The sequence below is a fragment of the Pseudophryne corroboree genome, chromosome 3, assembly GCF_028390025.1.
Source record: "Pseudophryne corroboree isolate aPseCor3 chromosome 3, aPseCor3.hap2, whole genome shotgun sequence".
Classification (NCBI taxonomy): domain Eukaryota; kingdom Metazoa; phylum Chordata; class Amphibia; order Anura; family Myobatrachidae; genus Pseudophryne; species Pseudophryne corroboree.
Window position 1 is genome coordinate 39,258,943 of NC_086446.1, and position 17,974 is coordinate 39,276,916.

The 17,974-nt window shown below is 48.2% G+C and overlaps 1 protein-coding gene across 1 annotated transcript in view; it reads left to right on the top strand.

Moving 5' to 3' along the window:
* Positions 1 to 17,974, top strand: part of LOC135054650 (zinc finger protein 585A-like) — an 81,444-nt gene that overhangs the window by 34,958 nt on the left and 28,512 nt on the right. The window lies entirely within an intron of this gene.

Here is a 17,974-nt window from a genome sequence, read left to right on the forward strand (position 1 = left end):
AGACATTTGTTTATTAAGTTCCAGAATAAATGCTATGTCTGTTGCTGCTAGGCGGTTCTTGTGGACCCGACAGTGGACGGGAGATGCAGACTCAAAGCGGCATATGGAGTCCTGGCCTTACAAGGGGGTGTAGTTGTTTGGAAACGGCCTCTCGGACCTTGTCTCTACGGCTACGGATGGTAAGTTAAATTTCTTGCCTTATGTCCCCCCGCAGCATGCAAAAAAGGCACCTCATTATCAAATGCAGTCCTTTCGTTCCAATAAAAACAAGAAGGCGTGTGGATCATCCTTTGTTGCCAGAGGTAAAGGCAGGGGAAAGAAGCTTGTCACAGCTAGTTCCCAAGACCAGAAGTCCTCCCCTGCGTCCGCAAAGTCCACCGCATGACGCTGGGGCTTCCGGCGGGAGACTGATCTGGTGGGGGCGCGTCTTCGATTTTTCAGCCACGTCTGGGTTCACTCACAGGTGGATCCCTGGTCATCAGAGATTGTCTCTCAGGGATACAGGCTGAAAATCGAAGACTCTCCTCCTCACAGGTTTTTCAAATCGGCTCTGCCGGCTTCCCCGTCAGAGAGAGAGCTAGTGTTGCAAGCAGTCCACAAACTGTATATCCAGCAGGTGATTGTCACAGTTCCTCCTCTACAACACAGATAGGGATATTACTCAACCCTGTTTGTGGTCCCGAAACCGGGCGGTTCGGTCAGACCCATTCTAAACCTGAAATCTCTGAACTTGTACTTGAAGAAGTTCAAGTTCAAAATGGGATCACACAGGGCGGTCATCGCCAGCCTAGAGGGAGGGGGGGATTGGATGGTGTCCCTGGACATAAAGGATGCTTATCTCCATGTTCCGATATTCCCCCCGCATCAGGCATTCCTGAGGTTTGCAGTGCAGGACTGACACTACCAATTTCAGACGTTGCCGTTTGGGCTTTCCATGGCCCTGAGAATTTTCACCAAGGTTATGGCGGAAATTATGGTACTCCTGCGCAGGCAGGGGGTCACAATTATCCCATACTTGGACGATCTCCTCATAAAGGCGAGATCTCGAGAGACATTGCTGGACAGCATGTCTCTGTCCAGGCAGACGTTGCAGAGGCATGGCTGGATTCTCAATCTACCGAAGTCCCAGCTAGTCCCTACAACGCGTCTGACCTTTTTGGGGCTGATTCTAGGCACAGATCAGAGAAAGGTGTTTCTTCCGATCGAAAAGGTTCAGGAGATCATGACCATGGTCAGGAACCTGTTGAAACAAAAGAAGGTTTCAGTGCATCATTGCACGCGGGTCCTGGGGAAGATTGTGGCTTCCTACGAGGCCATTCCTTTCAGCAGGTTCCATGCGAGGACCTTTCAGTGGGACCTCTTGAGCAAGTGGTCCGGGTCCCATTTACAAATGCAGCGAAGGATCACCCTATCGCCCAGGACCAGGGTATCTCTCCTGTGGTGGCTAAACAGTGCTCACCTACTACAGGGTCGCAGGTTCGGCATTCAGGACTGGGTCCTGGTAACCACGGACGCAAGCCTCCGAGGTTGGGGAGCGGTAACACTGGGAAGAAATTTCCAGGGGCTCTGGTCGAACCTAGAGACTTGTCTCCACATCAACATCCTGGAGTTGAGGGCCATATACAACGCCCTGCATTAAGCGGAGGAATTGCTTCGGGGAAAACCTGTTCTGATTCAGTCAGGCAATGTCACGGCAGTGGCTCATGTAAACCGCCAAGGCGGCACAAGGAGCAGAGTGGCCATGGCAGAGGCGACTAGGATTCTGCGCTGGGCGGAAGACCATGTAGGCGCTCTATCAGCAGTGTTCATCCCGGGGGTGGACAACTAGGAGGCGGACTTCCTCAGCAGGCACGACCTGCATCCGGGAGAGTGGGGGCTTCATCAAGAGGTCTTCGCACAGATCACGGATCGGTGGGGACTGCCTCAGATAGACATGATGGCATCCCGCATCAACAAAAAGCTAAAGCGGTATTGTGCCAGGTCAAGAGATCCTCAGGCGGTAGCGGTAGACGCTCTGGTGACACCACGGGTGTTCAGATTGGTCTATGTGTTTCCTCCTCTACCTCTCATACCCAAGGTGTTGAGAATTATAAGACAAAGAAGGGTCAGAACAATTCTCATTGTTCCAGATTGGCCAAGGAGGATTTGGTATCCGGATCTGCAAGAGTTGCTCACAGACGATCCGTGGCCTCTTCCTCTAAGGCAGGACCTGCTGCAGCGGGGCCCTGTCTGTTCCAAGACTTACCGAGGCTGCGTTTGACGGCATGACGGTTGAATGCCGGATCCTAGCGGAAAAAGGGATTCCGGAGTAGGTCATCCCTACCGTGATCTTGGTGTGAGGCCAGAGCTGCTCCTACAAAGGAGTTCCATTTGGGCCGTCTGCTTCACTTTCTTCAGACGGGAGTAAATTTGGGCCTAAAATTAGGGTCCATAAAGGTACAAATTTCGGCCTTATCCATTTTCTTTCAAAGAGAATTGGCTTCTCTTCCTGAAGTACAGACTTTTGTGAAGGGCGTGCTGCATATTCAGCCTCCCTTTGTACCTCCGGTGCCGCCTTGGGACCTTAACGTGGTGTTAAATTTCCTCAATTCACCTTGGTTTGAACCACTCAAAACAGTGGAGTTGAAATACCTCACTTGGAAAGTGGTCATGTTGTTGGCCTTAGCTTCAGCAAGGCGTGTTTCGGAATTAGCGGCTTTATCATATAAAAGCCCATACCTAATTTTTCACGTGGATAGGGCAGAGTTGAGGACTCGTCCTCAATTTCTGCCCAAGGTAGTCTCATCTTTTCATATGAACAAACCTATTGTCGTGCCTGTGGCTACACGGGACTTGGAGGATTCCGAGTCACTGGATGTGGTCAGGGCTTTGAAGATTTATGTGACAAGAACAGCTAGGATCAGGAAGACTGAAGCTCTGTTTGTCCTGTATGCGGCCAACAAGGTTGGCGCTCCTGCTTCAAAGCAGACTATTGCTCGCTGGATCTGTAACACGATTCAGCAGGCGCATTCTACGGCAGGATTGCCATTGCCTAAATCAGTTAAGGCCCATTCCACTAGGAAGGTGGGCTCTTCATAAGCGGCTGCGCGAGGAGTCTCGGCATTACAGTTGTGCCGAGCAGCTACTTGGTCGGGGACAAACACCTTTGCAACGTTCTATAAGTTTGATACCCTGGCTGAGGAGGACCTCCTGTTTGCTCAATCGGTGCTGCAGAGTCATCCGCACTCTCCCGCCCGTTTAGGAGCTTTGGTATAATCCCCATGGTCCTTACGGAGTCCCAGCATCCTCAAGGACGTTAGAGAAAATAAGATTTTACTTACCGGTAAATATATTTCTCGTAGTCCGTAGAGGATGCTGGGCGCCCGTCCCAAGTGCGGACTTCTTCTGCAAGACTTGTATATAGTTATTGCAAGACTTGTATATAGTTATTGCTTACATAAGGGTTAAGTTATAGTTTTGCGGTTGAACCGTGGCTATGTTACTGGGTAAGTTTATCACAAGTTACACGGTGTGATTGGTGTGGCTGGTATGAATCTCACCCTTAGATTTACAAAAATCCTTCCTCGTATTGTCCATCTCCTCTGGGCACAGTTTTCCTAACTGAGGTCTGGAGGAGGGGCATAGAGGGAGGAGCCAAAGCTTTCTTAAAGTGCCCTGTCTCATGCGGAGCCCGTCTATTCCCCATGGTCCTTACGGAGTCCCAGCATCCTCTACGGACTACGAGAAATAGATTTACCGGTAAGTAAAACCTTTTTTTTCCTTTGTAACTACAAAAATACCTATCTATGCACTTTAGACTATTCACCAATATAGTGGAAGATTCAATCCGGATGAGGCAATAAAATATTCCTGTCATTTCTTAGCAGTGCATCAGCACAGAGTTAGGAAAATAACAACAAAATTTATAATTTATCATCTAGTATTTTGATTTGTGCTATTTATATTATGCATGAATAATACATCACCAGAACTCACCAACATACGGGTCTCGAGTTCAATGACTAGCGTCCCATCAGCTACAGAATACTTTGACCAGGCAACAGAGCAGAGTATTATTTACTGTGTGTATAAAAAAGGGTATATAGTTACCTTCAAGTCGCGGCTGTCCACTCTGTCTGTGCCTGGGAAAGGTGGCCTCCGTAGGAGATGGGTGGTCGTATCCAGTCGGACGTAGCCCCCAAATGATGATTCCTAATTATTTAAAAGAAGTGGGGAGTCTCCATAGTGATGATATTCAGCATATAGAATTTATTATTAAAGAGGCCACGCCTATTTCATCTGCGCAGAGTGACGTGACCCAATACAGACTTCAATGATGCCCGTCCCTTCACAGGAATTCAGGCTCACATATATAGTACAGAACTATACAATAGTTCATAATTGATTAATCAATGGGGCGTATTTTCAGATAAGAAGGGGAATATTGATTGGCTGGTGATCACAAACAGGAAATCCAAATATGGTCAGCTGGGCTTAGGTGAAATGGCTGATCTTTTCCTGAGGATGGCAGATTGGTTCCACTAGTCTCGGATCTCCCATTCAAACCAATGGAGTTTCTTAATATGCCTTGTAAGCAAAAAGGTCATCTCTGTTCATGTGTCATGATGCTCTTTTCCAAAACCGAAGGTCCATCTGATATGTACTTATCAAAACCATAAAATGTCATTAAGTTCTGGTTATCTAAACAAGAGGGTCTTTATCTAAGTACCACGTAGGCATTTATGTTCTTAGTCACAAGCTAGGGCAAAGGTTGGCAGAAACTTTCCACTGGAAGAAAGCTGATCATTATTGGAATTTAAAAGAGCCATTTACAGATATATATAATTATAAGTCTGAAAGCAATACAGATATTTGATATTTCTTCATCATGCAGTAATGTTTTTTCCTACCTACAGTGCATCCGGAAAGTATTCACAGCGCTTTACTTTTTCCACATTTTGTTATGTTACAGCCTTATTCCAAAATGGAATAGATTAATTTTCCCCCTCCAAATTCTACACACAATACCTCATAATGACAACGTGAAAAAAGTGAATGAGATTTTTGCAAATTTATAAAAAATTAAAAAAAAAGGAAATCACATGGATCGCGGCGCTGGCGTGGACCCCACTAGACCACCTGGGCATATTGAGTACAGGTCAGGTGTACTAACACTCCCATTTAATAAGGCTCACAGAACCCCGGGTGGAAGTCCATCATAGGGGAGCCAGCGCTTCACCTGTAGCCCCTTCCCCGGCCCAGGGCGCCATTTACTGCAGATTTCCCGCCCTGGAGCTTCTTCACACTCTCCCTCACTCCCTGACTGAGACGCTGGGCGCCATCTTATAAGCATAGCTGCGGCTGGTCTCCAGGACTTCAGGCCAAGGTCTCCCTTGTAAAGCCACCTGTATACAGCACTATGTCTTTACAAACACTTGGGTATTCTACATGTCATTATACAGACAGTGTTAGTGATATATACCTCCAGTCTAGGACCGCGCTGTGTTATATAATATATATATATATATATATATATACACACATACTAGTCCAGTGCAGCTTTATTGTTGTAATATTTTCTGCATTGCCTGTGACTGTGTGTGCCTGTATCTGCTCTGAGGTTTCACTCTCAGTGTTTCCCAGATATAACTGTCACTAGATTCTGTACCCTACGAGGCTAGGTGCGTCAGGGTCCGCTAATATAGTGCCTCACAGTATTTATCCAATACCGATATTCTACTGTGTATTCAGTCACATACTAACCGATTTATTTGCAGGTATTGTACTTTGTCTGGCTTTATGGTGGTCATTCCAAGGTGATCGCAGCCAGCAACCTTTTGCTGCTGCTGCGATTAACTAGCCCACACCTATAGGGGAGTGTATTTTAGCTTAGCAGGGCTGCAATCACTTGTGCAGTCCTGCTAAGCTAAAAAATTTTCACACAAGACTAGGCCTATACATACTTACCCTGTGCGATGGATCCAGTGATAATGTGCTTGGCTTTGAGGTCACTCCTCTGCCCTCCGTTCACCTGGGCACGTCTGTGTTTTACTCACCACTCTCTGAAAACGGCTCCAAACGGTCCTGATCCGCCTTGCACCGCCGTCTTCCTGTCAATCTTTTTTGCGGTTCGTCCTGCGACTGCTTTCTTCGTTAGCTGTGACATCACCCAGCGACCCCTGTCATCGGGGGAAACGTCGCACACGCGCACTGCGGCCACCGCACATGCACATTCCGCACCCGTTCGCACCGCAGCAATAAACCACTACATGCGAACGGGTCGGATTGACTCCTTAAGTCGCTCTGTTTTTGTATTTATATACATTGTGTAACAAAATGGGCAGTAAATCAGTGGAAGCTCCTGCAACATGCAGAGCGTGCTCCAAGTATTTACCAGAGGGGGAAGTGTTATATGATGGTCATACGCCTCCCAGTCATCCCGCAGCTCCTGCATCTGCCAGGAAGCCACCCTGAGCTGCATTTACTAACCTACTGGGTACTCTGGTGGTACATCTAGTGCCCCCTTTGGGACCACTGGTGCCATTGCCACCTCATACTGTCCCTATGGGCGGAAGATTTGTCTAACCAACTGCAGCAATTGAATCAGTCTCTGGTTAGACAGAAACCTACACCAGGTCACTCCCATGTCTCTGGGTCCTCTAAGCGGGCTGCTTCCTCCTCACAATCCACAAACCTCTCCGATGTCTCATCTGAAGAGGAGGGGCACCATACGATCCTGTCAGACACTGAATCAGGTGTTTCTCCTTCATCCACTAGGGGCCACTGGAGTGTAGTTACAATGGGGAGATAGTAGGTGGTATTGGTAGCTGGCACTTTAAAAATTCTCACACTGTGGCTAGCTCCTCCCCTACTATCTCCCCTCCAAGCCAGTCTTAGTTTAGTGCCCGAGGTAGCTGGTTCACTTGGGTTTAGCTGAAGAATTTTCTTCTTTTTTCTTTATTATTTTATTTTTCTTACACACACTCACAGACTGGCAGCTCTGCCACTGCCAGTCTGCACCGTGGGAGCTGCCGGCGGGGTCCCATCGCAGCTGCGTGCGGCTAGGGATGGGCCCCGGCTGAGGGAGACACTGAGATCTCCTGAGTTGGCGGACACCGCTGCGTGCGGCGCGTGTCTCGGCCACTCCATCCAGCAGAAGATTCCGGCAGCATGGCAGCGGTGAGTATCAAAAATGGTCGGACACCGCTGCGTGCGGCGTGTGTCGGGACCACTACATCAGAAGATTCCACGGACACCGCTGCGTGCGGCGCGTGTCTCGGCCACTCCATCCAGCAGAAGATTCCGGCAGCATGGCAGCGGTGAGTATCAAAAATGGTCGGACACCGCTGCGTGCGGCGTGTGTCGGGACCACTACATCAGAAGATTCCACGGACACCGCTGCGTGCGGCGCGTGTCAGGGCCACGCCATCAAAAGGACGGTGAGTACAATCTCCCCCCCTCCAGACTGATGTGTGATTTTACACTTAAATGTGATGGTTTTTTAGGGTGGCATTCTGTATGCCGGCGGTCGGGCTCCCGACGCTCAGTATACCGGCGCCGGGAGCCCGACCGCCGGCATACCGACACTTATTTTCCCTCGTGGGGGTCCACGACCCCCATAGAGGGAGAATAAAATAGTGTGGCGCGCGTAGCGCGCCACCGTGCCCGTAGCGTGGCGAGCGCAGCGAGCCCGCAAGGGGCTCATTTGCGCTCGCCACACTGTCGGTCAGCCGGCGGTCGGGCTCCCGGCGCCGGTATGCTGGGCGCCGGGAGCCCGACCGCCGGCCAGCCGTAGTGAACCCGGTTTTTTACTGTGTGTGTCCTGTATAACAACCAGTGTTTGAACAAAGTACAGAAAGGAGCTGTGGCTCATCTAGTAAATTCAGGGACCCACAGCATAGAAAGTACCAGTACCACTGAAGTCTGGGTTCAAATCTTAAACACATAGTGTAATCTTGGTGCCATTATGAGGGGGGCGGAGCTTCAGCCCGCTCTGTAAGCGGGCTCAGCGCTCTTCTATCCCCGGCTGCAGCAGAAGGCAGCCGGGTGATACATTTACACTACCCAAACGCAGCTCAGCCGGGTAATAAAAGCGCCGGAGTAGCTGAATTTTAGATTTAAAAGTGGCGCCGGAGCAGAGGGGCGGAGCTAAGTCCCGCTCCGTCCGGCGGGCTCAGAATCAGCTGCATACAGGTGGCCGGGGGGGTTACACACCGCTCCCCGGCCACAGCATATATGACAATATACATTCTCCCCGGCAGGGCCGGGGGTTATATTTGCCCGCAAGGCGGCCGGGGGATACCTTTGCACGAGGCAGGGGGGGCGGAGCTAACTCCCGCTCTGTACGGCGGGCTCTCTCCGCTCCCCGCGCCGCTGCAGCACGCCGCTCCAGTGTGTGTCTCACACTGAAGACTCATTCCTCTCCTGGCTGTGCAGGGAGGATTTCTTTACACAGCGGGCTCCCAGGTCTCCCTGTCGCTAGGCAACAGACCCTGTCTCTGGGGTTTGTAACTTTTCGATACTTCAGGCTGCTGAAATATAGATACATTCCTCCTGCAGTAGAGTCCTCTACCCAGCATTTCCCTACTTGCAAATCAGGGAACCTGCTCTATTACAGTAGCTGGGACTCAGCTCAATAATAATTAAAAGAATCTACTGTGCAGTATTTATTTACCTACGGTGTGTGTGTGTATATATACATATATAGTTATGTTTGTGCATGTATATATATAGATATATATATTTAAGTGCGTGTAGGTATGTATATAGATATATCCATAAAATACCAGATATAGGGGATAAAACAAAACTTCCGCAATGTTTTCTAATAACATCTTGCACATAACATTTTCCCCCATCTTTCTCACAGGCTGGTCACCATTTTGAAAAGCCAGCGGAACCTCCGAGAAACATCTGGTGCACCTTAATTAGCGGTACACTAAATACAGGGCGGGGTGTTGCCTTCCCTTTATTATTCCTTGGTGTCACTAGTTACTAATGCTATTTGTAATTGTGGAATGCGTGTAAGGCATCAGACAAATAGCGCTGCAGCTCAGTACGCTAGTAGCGGGTATCTGAACAGGGGTTTGAATCCAAACAAAACTTTAAGGAGAACTCCTATAGCCTAGGGCTAAGACTCCTGTCCCACAGCGCAGCGCTACTGGTTCAGGTCTCCGCTGCTCCAGAAAGTTTATTTTAATCGTATCGGTCACTACACATTATAGTGCAGACCTTACGTAGGGCTCTGTTTATTTAACCCACCTTTTCTCCTTTCGTTTGTCTCTCCTGGGATAGTCGAAGAATTCCCTCTTAGGTGTGAAGTATGCGGCGGAGCCATCTGCTTCGCCCTCCACGCACCTGCACACCCCTGTTTGATCAATGATGCAGGTAATGTCACTATTAACCAGACAATAGCTCATCAGGTAAGCCCTTGGACTTTGGTTTCCAAGGTCACAGGATCAAATCACAGCGGGACCAAACACACCTTTCCAAAAAGAAACTTTGCTAACATTCCATGCATTACTGATGTCTGTTTTCTGTGGATCTGAACCAGTGTCTCAGAATATACAGGTACATAATACAGCAGTTCATCTGATACTGCAGGTAAAGGAGGAGGACACGTCAAGTCCATCAGGGTTCCACGCCATTGACGAAAATGACAGCGACTGGTCCAGTTTCGGATGAGCTGGGCAGGCTCCGGTAGGCGGCCGACAGACACGAATACACAATATCAGGTATCAAACAAGGTTTGTTTTCCTATCTTTTCCCCGCAGATGGCAGGAGATGGTATCAGAACCTCTCTAGGGTATACACCTCGGTGTATCGCCGGTCCATCAAGCCGCCGTTTTCCTGAGGCAACCTTGCTCAGGGATCCATCGACATATGCGGCAGCATGGTTCTACCGTGTCCGGAGCAGGTAGGTTGGGGAACAATTGTCCTCTAGGTTACAGGATGCTTCGCATCAGGATCAATTGATACTTTGATACAGGTCAGAATCACGATTCTGCTTTATGTTCCTTGGAGGTCTCCACGTCTACAGACTCGGACCCTGCATCTTCGCTTGGGCTGTCTTAACCCGACGACCTCTGGGGCTGCGACAGTGACAGGTAAACATGAAATCCTACGGGGCAGATGGTTCTGGGGAAGGAACTTTCTGCAGGATTTCTTGAACCAATGGAGGTAGGTCCACTTTGATTTCTCCTACTACTGCCCCAGCTCCAAGACAGACCTTTACTGGTCTTCCTTTTAGATTTTTCCGTGCCCTTTCAGGCTTTTGACTCCACACGGGTGATATCTTCGTCGCCAGGGGTTCTCAGGGTAAAAAGGCTGAAGCAGAGGTTCAACATCCTCGGTCCAGTCTGATTTTATGTCATCCTATACACCCATTACACAGACTTTTCTACCACCTGCAGGGTCCCAGGGTAGGCGCAGGTCGATGGGAGAAGGCTTGGGCGGTTACAACCGTCTCAGGAGTCCCTCGGCATGGGTCGGCTGATTTACGATGACAAGAGAGTCATACTGCAGGCTGCGCTCCATAGGTTTCTAACCGCAAAGAGTGTTGATCCCTGTTTTTCACATATCATTTGAATTAGGACAGTTCTCAGGCCTTTGTTTTCTTTTCACGTTCCGAAGCCAAGTGGCTCGGACAGGCCTATTCTGGCCTTACAATCCTTTTAGTCTGTGATTGCTAGTTTAAACAAGAAAGGGAGTTTTACGTGTCCCTTGTCTTCAGAGATGCCTGTTTACTGATTTCCGTTGGACAGGCGTTTCTCAGATTCCCCCTTAACAGGATTCTCATTTTCACTGTAAGTCCTTTACTCTTCTCTCTTCCGCTCCCACAGAGTTTAGGAAGATAACAGAATAACTCTTTTTCAAGGGCAGTGGGTGACGTTGGTTCCCTAATGGGACAATTTACTGCTACTATCCCACTCTGTACATTAGGTGGCTTCTGAATATCCGGAGGATCCACGAGCTTCTGATTCGACACAGATCCAATTTATGCTCCGCATAGACGTTTCTCAACACGGTCCGTCAGAGGATTTTTCATTCCTCGGCACCAGAGACTCTATTTCTTCAGTCAAGTTGCGACGCAATGAGTGGTCGCCTCCATTCCTCTCGGAGCGGGGGACAACAATCTTGTTTCCAGATCAAGCCACCAGGTCAGACTCCTGGGTGAGGGAACATGCCCCGGAGTTTTGTCAGCTGGTCCGCTGTGGGCGGAGATTTCGGATCGACCTCAGGGCGTTCTGACTGACTCTTTAACCCTTTATTACTCTCGGACGGCAGTAGCCGTGGAGGCCCTCAGGGCTCCAGGGAGTTTTCTGGTTATTCTATCCTGCCTCCTTTTCTATTTCTACTTCATGTTCAGTAACACAGGAGGGGATTATGCGTGCTAGTCCTCTCGGTGGCGCTGGTTGGGCCACGCATGACTTGAAGATACAGATACGCCTGTTGTCAGTAGAGGAGCCTTGGCTCCTACCTCGACTGGACTGTCTACTTCAACAGGCTCCTTTTTTCTCCTTGTTCAATTTTACACTGGTTTCGGTTACCCGTGTGACTGTTCACGAGACCTCAGAAGGGAGGAGTTCCCTAGTTCGGTTAGGCCTACTGGGCTCCGATTTCAGAAGTCTATTACCTCTTCTCGCTTTTGCCACTTTGGGAAAACTTTATGGGACATAATGAAGATAAAAGGGGTTTTTCCCCCTTCTTCCAGTTACCATTCATCTTTGGTTTCTCTGGGAGGTTTTTTGCTCCGCTGCGCTTCAAACCACACTGACCGGAATTTTAGGTCTCTGCCTTTTTCGCTTTTCTTCCAAATGATATTAGCCTAGCGGCCGTAAGTTCGGCCTCTTGTTCAGGGAGTACTCTATTGGCAACTCCCTGGGCTGTGCTTCGGCCTCAGCGGTCGTTTCTTCCAGAGGGGGTGTCCATTTTTCATATAAATCTGACACTAGTGGTTTTCAATCCTCTCTGAATGTTGTCAGGGCTCGTCAACTCTCTCTACAGAGGTCTCAGGCTATTCGATGAAGTGTTTTTTCTTCTTTGCTCTGGACGATGCTCCCGTACTAAATAGCCGGGGTCCCAGCATATGCTGGACAGTTGGATACATCTGATCATCAGACAGTCTTCTTGGGGGTTACTAGGGAGACTCCGTTTTCCATTTCAGCGCGCTTTACGCGCATTGTAAGACCTTCGTGGGCAGCCGCCCGCGGGGTCTCCATGAATATTTTGTCGGGCGGCTACTTGGTCAAACCGACATTCGTTTTGTCAAATTCTACAAGTTTGACACTTTTACGGCCTCTGCATCACTGTTTGGCCGAGCAGTTTTTACAGGACTCTCAGCGCTTTCCCACCCGTTTTTTGGGAGCTCTGGGACGTCCCCATTGTAACTACACTCCAGTGGCCCCTAGTGGATGAAGGAGAAATCAGGATTTTGGTACTTACCGATAAATCCCTTTCTCCGATTCCACAGGGGCCACTGGACGCCCGCCCAGCGCTGTTTCTCCTGATTTTTGTTTGATTAACGATTGCAGATCACCATATGACTGCTTGTTGGGTTCAGGCTAGCCTGGTTTTTGTCAGGTTCTGTTCCAGGTTTAGTTTGTGTTCACCTGGTTTACAGGGCGTCGCTAACCTCCTCTACCTTACGGTTTGGTTACTACAGCTCTCCTCGGGCACAGTTTAACGTAGACTGGCTTGGAGGGGAGATAGTAGGGGAGGAGCTAGCCACAGTGTGAGAATTTTTAAAGTGCCAGCTACCAATACCACCTACTATCTCCCCATTGTAACTACACTCCAGTGGCCCCTGTGGAATCGGAGAAAGGGATTTATCGGTAAGTACCAAAATCCTGATTTCTGACGAGGATACTCCATTGCAGATTGATGTCCCTGCCCTAGTGGCTGATATTAAGCATATCCTACAAATCACTGAAGATGAGGATTCCACTACTGTGGCAAAGAAAACTGATAAGTTTAATCAACAGAAGGTGGTTCAGACTATATTGCCCCATTCTGATTATCTTGTGGACATCAGACGGGAACCCTGGACTAGTCCAGGGAAGAAATTTCCTCTGCCTGAACGGTATCCTCTCCCTGCAGAGTTATGTAACAAATGGGAGACTCCACCGCCGGTGGATTCTCATGTCACTCGCCTCGTGGTGTCACCCACTCTGCCTGTCACCACTGTCACCTCACTGAAGGAACCAACAGATAAGCATGTGGAGGGATGCCTGAAGTCTATTTACTCCATTACTGGAGCCATTCATAGACCCACTATAGCAGCCACCTGGGCTGCAAAAAGTACTGAGGCATGGATTCAGGCATTAGAGGAAGAGCTGCCCGAGGATATATCTGACGGTGTCAGACAATACCTGTCTCACATTACCACCGCCGCCTATTACATTCAGGAGGCGTCCTCTAAAGGCGGGTGTTTGGCAGCCAAGGCGTCGACCAAGAAAACCTTGGAGGTACTCCTTTTTACTGGGGACATTTTGTTTGGGGAAGACCTGTCTGAATTGGCAGCCGCTAAGACGGCATTTCTCCCCACTACTAATCCTTCTGCACAGGAGGTAAAAGGTACCACTTTTCGTTCTTTTCGACCAAAAGGGAAAGCGAACGGTTAGGCATACCGAGATAATCTCGTGCTCCCAAAACCACAAAGCCCAAGGGAAAACAATCCTGGGCATCCCGTCAGCCTGCTTCTAAACAAGACAAGCTTGCTGCATGACGGGATGGGCCTCCCCCTGGTGGACTCCAGGGTGGGATGCCGACTTCTATAGTTCGACCATCTCTGGTAAAAGACTACTTCAGACACATGGGTACTGGAAGTTGTCTCTCACGGGTACACTGTCTCCTTCAAGAGACGTCCCCCTTGCCAGTTCTGCACTACGGTCCTCCTTTCGGATCCGTTAAAGGTGCAAGCTCTACAAACTGTGGTGAGTTCCCTCCTGAATACAGGAGTGGTTGTGCCGGTACCTCAGTCCCAGAGAGGCAGAGGTTTTTGGTCCCGAAACCCAATAGATCCTTCCTGCCTATACCACATTTTTGAGTTTGTGAGAGTGCCTAAGTTTCGTATGGAAACACTGCATTCCATTGTACTGGCTATGGAACCCGGAGACTATATGGTATCCCTGGATATACAGGGTGCATATCTGCATATAACTATTGCCATGCCGCATCAGCAGTTCCTGTGGTTTTGCTATTGGCATCCTTTACTACCAATTCCAGGCTCTGCCATTTGGACTGGCTAAGGCTCCTCGGATATTCACCAAGGTCATAGCTGCGATGACAGCCCACCTCTGTCACCAGAAAGTCAGAATCCTGCCGTATTTGGACGACCTGCTGATTCTGGCGAACTCCCATGAAGTCCTTCTCAGTCATCTGCAACTGATGGTAACCTTCCTGCAAGCCCTCGGGTGGCTTATCAATTGGAAGAAGTCCTCGCTGGTCCCAGCTCAGAGCATGGTACACCTGAGTGCACTCCTGGACACACACAGTCAGAGACTGTTTCTGTCTCCAGAAAAAGTCCTGAAGCTTTAGGACAGGATATGATGCTTCCTTTGTCGCCCCAGAGTGTCGATACACTCGGCAATGCAAGTACGACATGGTGGAATACGCTCAATTTCATTCCTGCTCACTACAGAGGTTATTCCTTTCCTAGTGGGACAGACTGTCTCATCAGATCAGATCTCACATGATTTCTTTGACTCCGGAGGTTCGTCTGTCGCTGATCTGGTGGCTCCAGGATCAGCATTTGAGCAGGGGCCGTCCTTTCTGGATTCCCGACTGGGTCCTGCTGACAACAGACGCCAGTCTGAGGGGATGGGAAGTCGTGTTGGAGCAACACTCTTTTCAGGGTCGTTGGACCAAGGAGGTCCTTCCAATAAACATTCTAGAGCTGAGGGCATAGTGCATTGAACAATCTGTCACCCTGCCTCTAGTACTGAACAGGCCTGTTGAAGTATGATCTGACAACGCCACCATGGTGGCATACATAAACCATCAAGGCGGCACTCGAAGTCCATGGCATTGATGGAAGTGTCAAAAATCCTTTGTTGGATGGAACGCCATCTGCCAGCCATATCGGCATTGTTCATTCCGGGCGTCCTGAACTGGGAAGCGGACTTCCTCAGTCACCAGGACATGCACGCCGGAGAGTGCAGTCTTCATCCAGAAGCCTTTCAATTCCTAGTGGACAGGTGGGACCTACCGGACGTAGACCTTATGGCGTTTCAACACAATCACAAGGTTCGGCTAAAGGAGCAGGGATCCTCAAGCAGCATTCGTGGACGCACTGGCGGTTCCATGGAACTTTCGGCTGCCCTATGTGTTCTCTCCATTGTCACTCCTGCCCATGGTACTACGGAAGTTCAAGCAAGAAGGAAGAATACTACTTCTAGTTGCTCCAGCGTGGCCCAGATGGCAATGGTTCCCAGACCTGCAGGATCTATCGACAGAGCATCCCCTTCTACTTCCTCAACACCCAGGCCTCCTCGTACAGGGCCCTTGTCTTTACCCAGACCTGGCCAGACTGGCTTTGACGGCGTGGCTATTAAAGTTTCACTCCAGAGGGCCAAAGGATTCTCTGAGGCAGTTAGCCAAACTATGTTTAAAGCCTGCAAACCGGCATCTGCTCTGTTTTATTATAGGGTCTGGAATTCTTATATCACCTGGTGTGCTGATAAGAATAATGATGCATACAGATTCAGAACTTCCAGAAATCTGTCTTTTATGCAATGAGGCCTGGAAATAGGCCTTCGTCTGGCCTCCCTCAAGGTTCACATATCTGCCTTGTCGGAATGGTTTCAGAGGAAAATTGCGTCTATATCGGACGTTCATACATTCACTCAGGGTGTACTGCGGATTCAGCCTCCCTATGTCCCTCCTGTGGCTCCTTGTGATCTAGCTGTTGTACTAAATGCCCTGCAAGAGTCTCCATTCAAACCTCTTGACTCAGTGGACCTTAAATGGCTCACGGCCAAGGTCCTGTTCTTGCTGGCTATTGCCTATGCAAGACGGGTGTCGGACTTAGGCGCTTTGTCCTGTCATTTGCCCTTTCTGAAATTTCACAGTGGCTGGGCAGTTCTAAGAATTTGCCCAGGATATTTGCCTAAGGTGGTGTCATCTTTTCACCTTAATAAAGATATTGTGGATCCGCCCTTTATCTCTTCAGATTTGTCCTCCAAAGAGGTCTTTGGATGTGGTAAGGGATTTCCATATATACAGTATATGGAGAGGACTGCCTCTGTCAGGAGGTCAGATGCTCTTTTTTGTCCTGTTTATATATTCAGGACAATATGTATAATAAAACTAAAGACAGACACTGGGAGTCTTGTTGGGGGAGACAATTTAATAGCAGATCATCTTAATAATTATTTTTGCTCAGTATTTACTACTGAAAGAGAGGGGAAGGGGCCACAGTTAAGTTGCAGAGATATTCAGGACAATGAAACAAGTACATTTACAGAGGAGAAGGTCCTAACAGAACTCTCAAAGCTGAAAGTGGACAAATCTATGCTGGTAGCACCATTGACAGAATTATTCAACCAGTCATTAGCTACAGGAGTAATTCCAGAGGACTGGAAAAGAGCAAACGTCCCACTGCACAAAAGTGGAAGCTAGGAAGAGGCAAACAACTACAGACCAGTGAGTCTTACATCAGTAGTAGGGAAATTGATGGAAACACTCTTAAAAGAAATAGTTGTAGATTATCTCAAATCCGGCAATTTACAGGATCCCAAGCAGCATGGATTCACTGGGGGGGGGGGGGGGGAGATCATGTCAAACAAATCTTATTGACTTTTTTGAATGTGTGACTAAAGTGATGGATATAGGTGGAGCCATGGATATAGCTTATCTAGACTTTAGTAAGGCTTTTGACACTGTTTCACATCGCAGACTGCTAAATAAACTTGAAAGTTTGGGATTGGATATTAGGATTATTGAATGGATAAGATCTTGGTTGAAGGATAGAAAACAGAGAGTTGTGGTAAATGGAGTGCATTCACAGGAGGGAAATGTTACCAGTGGAGTACCCCAGGGATCTTTACTTGGACCAGTGCTTTTTAATATCTTTATTGGTGACATTGCAAATGGCATTAAAGGTAAAGTATGCTTTTTTACAGATGACACAAAGGTATGCAACAGGGTAGACACACCAGGTGGGGTAAAACAAATGATTGTGGATGTAGGTAGACTAGAGGAATGGTCAAGAGTCTGGCAATTACAGTTTAATGCCAAAAAATGCAAAATCATGCACTTGGGTCTCAAAATTCCAAAGCCTAAATATAATTATTAATGGCACTTTACTGGAAACTACTGAGGAGGAAAGGGATCTAGGAGTTACTATTTCAGATGACTTAGAGGCAGGTAAGCATTGGGAGAGGAATCAGCAGCAGAAAGAAAGAAGTAATAATGCCACTGTATAGGTCATTGGTACGGCCTCATCTAGAATACGGTTTTCAATTTTGGAGGCCATATCTTCAAAAGGATATTAATACATTAGAAACTGTACAAAGAAGGGCAACTAAAATGGTGCATGGCCTACATCACAAAACATACCCAGAAAGACTAAGAAATCTCAATATGTATAGTTTGGAGCAGAGAAGGGAAAGGGGGGACATGATAGAAACTTTCAAACATATCAAGGGTTTTAACAAAGTCCAGGAGAGAAACATTCCCTAAATGAAGAGAAGCAATAGGACATGAGGACATGCACTGAGACTGGAGGGGGGGGGGGGGGGGGGTTCAGGGGAATTTTGCGGAAAAATGACTTCACAAAAAGGGTAGTGGACAAGTGAAATAGCCTCCCATCAGAGGTGGTAGAAGCTAAGACAGTAGAGCAATTTAAACATGCATTGGATAGACATAAGGATATCCTTACAAAGAAATAAGGATCAAATAAGGTTAGAGATAAAAATAATGTTAAAAAAAAGGGGGCAGACTAGATGGACCAAGTGGTTCTTACCTGCCGACAAATTCTGTTTATATATATATA